Raw genomic sequence first — 6,669 nt, forward strand, 5'->3', positions numbered from 1 at the left:
TATATGAAATTTTTTACTCTGTTTTCAGTGTTTGCCACTCCTCACAGATAGTCCCAGGCATGAAATTAATCCCCTTAGAATAGTCTGACATCTTTTGAAAATCCAGGTAACCAAAGAGATCTGCCCAATTAAGGACACTGTTTTGTTTTGAAAACTGAATGAGCTTTATTTAAGTTTCAATTTGCTGTATCAAACCCTGCTACAAAAGCAATGTAACTGTCAGTGCAGAGTATTTCCTCATTCCAGACATTTTAGATAAATCAGCTCACTCATCTTTCAGGCATATTATTTGCCATAGATAATAAAATCCATTATTTAGAATGCTGCAGGAATACTCACAAGCGATAACCCCCTAATATACAGCCTGCAAAGCGAAGGTGCAAAATAATTCCTGAAGAGGTCAGTTGTTCATATTTCCCTCACTACATACAATAGCTCTTACAAACAAGAAACCAAACTCTCAATCTTCTACAGAACAAAACTGAACAGACAACACTGAAAGACATACCCAAATTCAAAAGTGGGTTTGTAGGGCATCTTTTACCTACGCCTCTCCCTTAAAAATCTCTTTAGTTCTATATTTACATGCAACTTAAAATCTAAAAACACGGTTTCTACTTTAACTTGCATCATTTATGACTTCTAACTGTGCAAACTAAAGAAACTTAGACCTAACTGCACATGAATTAAATAGATGCAAATCAACCTCCGAGAGTCCAAGTGACAACTACTTTGTATTCTGCCTCTGAATGCTCCTCTTCACTATTCTTCACCTCGGTGAACGCCACGCATTACAAATTACTTGTTTTGGATAAACTATTTACCTGTTCATAATACTAACAGCTTTCCTATCACTGCCCTGAATGGGAGAGAGTGTTTTATGTCTACAATTTTAAATGTCTGTTCTACCTGTACAAAAGATTGCTTTCAGATGGGCCTTTACTCAGTTTTTTCAAGCTACTATATAATGAATAACAAATTGAGACTTCAAAATTTGTTGAAGCATGGTCAGTGTTTCAGATGTGTGAAGAAAGGTATTTTCCAAGGCCAGAGACTAGAGTGCAGATCTGAATCTAAGGCATTCCAAGTTTATTCACCCACTCATGTTGCCTCTGTCACGTACTAATGTGGCAGGAATGGCACAGAGGAAAGAGACAGATGATTTCCATTACAGCTACCTACCAAGGTGCATGAACTCCACAACGTAGCACAGCTGTGCAATTCAGCTTTCCCCCCTACCTCTTCCAATGCCTTGAACAACCTGTCATCCAGTGCAAGTGGTTCCAACTTCCTATGCATCTTCCCAGAAGCACACACAAACTACATTTTAGAAAAACTTTTAGGAAAAAATAAATGTGTAGACACTCATCTGCTGATGACATGGGATATTTTTCCATGAGGAGCTCTAATTACTTTCTATAATTACTTACATAAGCTTATTGGGGAAAAAAAAAATCAATTCTCATTAAAACAAGGCATAGCTCAACTCAGAAGAACTCTTGTGAGTTTTAGCATAGGCAGTAAGCAAACAAACCAAGATCATCAGAAGTCCAACTTGCAAGCAAGTCTACGCGAAGGAATCAGTTTTACCTGAAGGAATCAGTTTTACCTGAAGACATTTAACTATGAGGTATGCAACAGGATGTCTCTGAGAACATGCATGCAATAAACATCTTTCCAAGGTATCAAATGTTTGACATGTATCAGTCATTTTTTATTTAAACCACCCGAGTCAGTTGGAGCATAGGTAAAACATATTAGGATGATTATTTCCTACCAGGGCTTAGCTAGCTTTTTATAGTGCTAGAACCTGGCTTCATCCATGCTTGGTGTAACGTGTCACTTCAGGTGGAAAGAACGAATAGTACATCTGTTTGTCAAGAGATGAGAGTAGCCTTTGGTCAGCCAAGAAATGATTACAGGGCGAGTAAGCTTGGAAGCTAACAGGAAGAAGAGAAAACAATTTTAAGACAAGGATTTCAAAGTGGGTTATTTATAGAGTCAACACTCAATTATCCATGGTCAGATTATCTGTACCAGAGATGCAGAAACAAATCAGCTCCAGCTGGGCTCATTAGCCTAGGTGCAGCCCAGTGCAAATGTTCCTATACTTCCAGGGACGGTGTAGGTCCAGAAATTATGTAACAACTTTTTTACAGCATAAGACTGAAGTCCTTTTTTTATCGAAAGTGAGATGCTTCAGTTGTCTCTGTATGGCGTTTCCAAAGGCAAGAGCATTGAGGAAAACAGCAAAGATTTCAGATGAGGCCACCGCTTTGCAGCATTACCCCCATGCTCAGGGTCCCAAGAAGTTTTACTAACTTGGGCACTGCATCAGGCCCAAGCTGGCTGTGTGCATTCCTGCCATGCTGCGTCAGGGCTGCGTCCTCTGCCTGGACGCCAGGGAGCTGGAGAGCTCGGTGCAGACAAGCACAAGAAACTTGTGACAATGCAGGAGCCAGGCACCAGCCAGCATGGCAAACACTAATAAACCCAAATACAGCTGGGATGGCCTCTGTGCAGAGGGACTGAGCTGTGAGATCACTTGAGATTATGATTTACAGATAAGTCATTTAAACCAGATATTCTAAATAAGGCAAAACTTTAAACACCAATGCTTTCCTAACTGTAAGAAAAACACAGCAAGAGACAATACCAATCTAGCTTGAAGCTGTTTTCCCGGCCACAATGCCAAAAATGTAATTGACAGTGAAATAAATAGGTAAGACAGGGAAGGAAATGGAAAAAAATCCAACATTCTATTTCCTACCTGCCAATTGCTTCCTCTGAATCAGACTACCTGTGTTCATGCTGAAGGGATGAAACCTTTCTCCATCTGTCAGGAGACAGCAAACTGCAGAAGAGACTTTATGCTCTTTAGACTCTTCTGGAAGTTGTCCCTCCTCATCAAATTGATGCTGCTATAGTTGAAAGAAATCCTACTGTTTAGAGATAACAAGAGATACTTCTAAATTCGAGGAGTTTGAGATTCAGTTTATTTTTTTCCAGCAATGGGAGTCACTTGACCAAAAAGGCAGGGAAAGGACAACAAGCAGAATACTGGCATGAAAAATCTCGGCTATAATCAGCTGACTCCACTTGATTACAGAGGAGGAACTAAACTCTGTATTTGGCAAATGGATCACAGAGCAAATCTTTTCCAAAGCTTTTTGCTGAGTCTGCCAGTTGGTAGCTAGACAGTAGAGCAGACTTAACCAGCAATGGCTAACAAGTGAACCAAAAGTAACCATGACTGAGCCATCACCCCTGAGATTTGCGTACTGTATCTAAATACTGAGAGAAAAAAGTTTATTTACACTGAAGAGCACAACGTGTAGCAGGGAACTGCTAAAGTAGTTCCAAATGATAGCAAGAAACAGGGTCTCAGAGCACAGGATGAGGTAGAGGAAGAGGATTACCTATCCCACCAGAATATCACTGTAACACTTGCAGAAATCTGCAGGTTCTAAATCTACAACCTTATTACCCCTCCTTTCCTTCTCCCTAGTCCCAAATTCCCTGACTTTCCAGGTTGCTTAAGGTCTGAAAAACAAGTAATTCAAGAAAAACAATAGTTCAAAACCAAAATTCACTGATAGATATTATTTATCAGAGAACTCTGGCACTTTTAGTTGTTACTATTTCTCCTTACATTTCAGATCCCCAAATGCCTACTGCCTAAAAGGTGATAGCAGTGGAAGTTACAGAAGGTTTCTTGCCTTTCTTTGCTGTTTTACCTTAGGACATCAAGTTTATTCTTGGTGTTAGGGACTAACATATTTTGGAAGGCGTAGGATTCAGCAAACAAAAATGGAAAACGTATCTTCTGCTGTACAGTATTTGCAGGTCTCGTGTATGTTATTTATCTTGGAATACATACTAATGAGGACAGCAGCACAAGCACTAGAGGGGAAAGGACTCAATTACTGTAAACAACTGGGAGCAAAAGACTGTTAAACATTCAACAATTCATATCAATATAAGGTTTAAAAGTTTTCGCCTCTTACTCACTGTAACAAGATTAGGTCAACGCTCCCCTCCTCCCCAGCTAAGCCCCATCAAACTAGGGAAGACCATAAATGCAAAACCACTGCCCTACCTTGCTGTCCTACTGGAAGTCTCAATTGCTGTAAGGTTTGAGGAAAGACACCCAAGGTATTTCCCCTTCCTGGGGGCTACTGCCACAGCAAATTTCAGCCTGTAACTTCCAGGTAAATTGGCTGCGTCTCTGTCAAGCACATACACGCGAACCATGCTTACGTAAACCTTCCGCTCCATTACTGCCCCCCCCACCCCAAGATATCAATTCTAGCCAGGAACTTGATTAGCAACAGACTGTGAAACACTTTCAGAGAACTTGAGAGGTGGCACTTACAAAAGGACAGTGAAATTTTATGGCCCAGAGCAAAGTGTGGGGGCTGGCATCAGGCCTTGCATGTTACGGCTGCAGTCGTACCATGGATCAAACAAAGATGCAATTTCTATTTCTGCTCTTCCTCCCTTTCAAAACATTCTTGGCTCACCTTTGGCTTCAACCTGGTATTAATACATGACTGCATTACAGTGTAGGAATAGAGACTGGGCACATTGTATAACATAACCTTGAGTCTTTCAACAACTGCTTCCTAGAATAGGCTGCTCTCGTCCTGGGAGTACAGCGTGTATTGCTGCCCCCAGATGTAGCCTCATAGATTCAGGATATTGAAGTAGGCTTGCTGAACCCGCTTTCACAAGCAATCCTGATTCATGCTGTATCAGGGACCTCTATCTTTTTAATGTATTTATGCCAGTTTTCACGTCACAAATCTTACGTGCTTTTTTACCCACCCTTTTCCTGGCTAACTGTAAAATTATTAAATACTCTAGTGATATGGACTACTTTTGTATGACTTCTGTTTTCTTCTTCGTAATTACCTGTCAAAATCTCTTACATAATGAGTTTAAAAAAAATATTCTATGCTAGTTTGGTATTTTAATTAAATATAAAGCAATACTGGTCAGATACCTCAAGGTATTTCTAGCTTTACAGAAATCAGAGCTCATTTAACAGCCATAGTATTTCACAGATTTAGACAGATACCACCTCCATCAGATGACACTGGTTTCAGATAAACAAGTAAGTTTTCTTTTTTCCCTTGTAATAAAGTTTTCTAGTGTCACCTATATTCCATAGTTATAACCATTTAAAAAAAAATGTAATGGAGATACAGAACTTTAAGTTTTTCTCCTTCAGAGTTCATTAATACAAATAGAGGGAGGCTGTAATCCATGCACTCAGCAAGTAATTCAGCTGTAATTCATACTACAGCATAGCAGAGGTAAAGCGGTAATGCTGACATTAAACCTGATACTATATAGCCCTTAAAGCTTGCAGGTAATCCCTCTCTTTCCAAGAACTCCACACTGAGAGAAATTGGATATATTTAAAGAATAATTCAGTATCATGAAAGTACTCACTTCCTTTTAATTTAAACTTACACATCTAGAACCATTATCAAAGCTTCCAAAACCAATTGCTATTGCCTTGTTCTTTATGTAAAAAGCTCTGTGGAATATATATAAAGGAGTCCATAAAAAAGTTGACAGCTGCTAATTCAAGAGTCAGCAGTTTCCCATTATAGTGGCGCATTGTGTTTAAACTGCTTTGGTGCCACTGTCATGTTATTAATCAAGTAACAAAAGGAACCCTATGAATTACATATTTCTAAAACACTACCACTATTACCAATGAAATCAGACACAGTTTGCAATATTTTTTTTTACCACGTTGTCACATATTAAATATATGGGTCAGAGCAAAACATGTAACATACAAATAAATACTATGCATAAGGGAGAAATCACGATAACTTCTTTGCATATATAGGCCAAGCTAAATTTTTAGTTACCTGCCTCTGGTTTCCTTTAACCTTTTCGAAGCAACTATAAATGGAGCTTAGTGTCTGCTCACAAGTTAAAAATCTTTGCAGTAATTTGTGTAGATTTGTGCTAATAAAAGTCACAGACTATATTAGATTCCAAGACTGTAAGCAACCCGAGTTATTGTATTTGCTCAACAGCATGCTGATATAGTTGAGTGGAAAAAAAAAATAAAATCACAGTACAGATAAGCAAGGGTCAAAGTTCTGGTTATGCTTGAAGTTTCAGTATTGGCACTTCCTCATACGAGTCTAAAACACTCTTAATTAAATCTATTTTGTCCTTCTATGCTAAAGTAATGAACTACTATTCCCCCCCCTTCATATTTCTACTTCCGATTTGCTCACTTACATTATTATAAACCATTAGGCCCGTTTTAAAAGGTCGTCAGTCCACAGGAGGCATCGCCACAGAATAGTCACCCAGGCCAGAGCTGTGCTTAGCCTTAAGGGCTGCACAAAGCTCTGCCCAGGAGAAACCTCTGCAGCGGGGTGGGAGTAGGAGGGGTACCCGTGCACCCTGCAACGTCTCGGCTACTCTGGAGGCCGTAAGAGCTGCGGACCACCCGTAGATACGTGCCGCCTCCCTCCACATTACACAGGTATCTAAAGCAGTGGATGTTTCTCTCCAGCAACAGTTGTGTCCTGTAACCTCGCACGGCTCCCGTAAGAGGTTCCCGGCGCCGCTCGTCCTCGGTGGCAGCAAACCAGCCCCGGGCCCGCGGCCGCCCGGGCTCACGATCAGACCCCG

At 40.2% G+C, this 6,669-nt stretch overlaps 1 protein-coding gene across 9 annotated transcripts in view; it reads right to left on the minus strand.

Annotated features, from left to right (window-relative positions):
- ATXN7L1 (ataxin 7 like 1) overlaps positions 1-6,669 on the minus strand; it is a 124,086-nt gene that overhangs the window by 48,749 nt on the left and 68,668 nt on the right. Inside the window, exon 1 of one of the 9 annotated variants that reach the window (XM_035896845.1) lies at positions 6,271-6,348. The exons of the other annotated variants lie outside the window; for them this stretch is intronic. The gene's annotated coding sequence lies outside the window, so the exon portion shown is untranslated. Of the gene's footprint in view, positions 1-6,270; positions 6,349-6,669 lie in introns of those variants that run through there. 9 annotated transcript variants of the gene reach the window in all.

This window comes from Egretta garzetta, unplaced genomic scaffold (assembly GCF_000687185.1).
Source record: "Egretta garzetta isolate BGI_Z169 unplaced genomic scaffold, ASM68718v1 scaffold156, whole genome shotgun sequence".
NCBI classification, from domain to species: domain Eukaryota; kingdom Metazoa; phylum Chordata; class Aves; order Pelecaniformes; family Ardeidae; genus Egretta; species Egretta garzetta.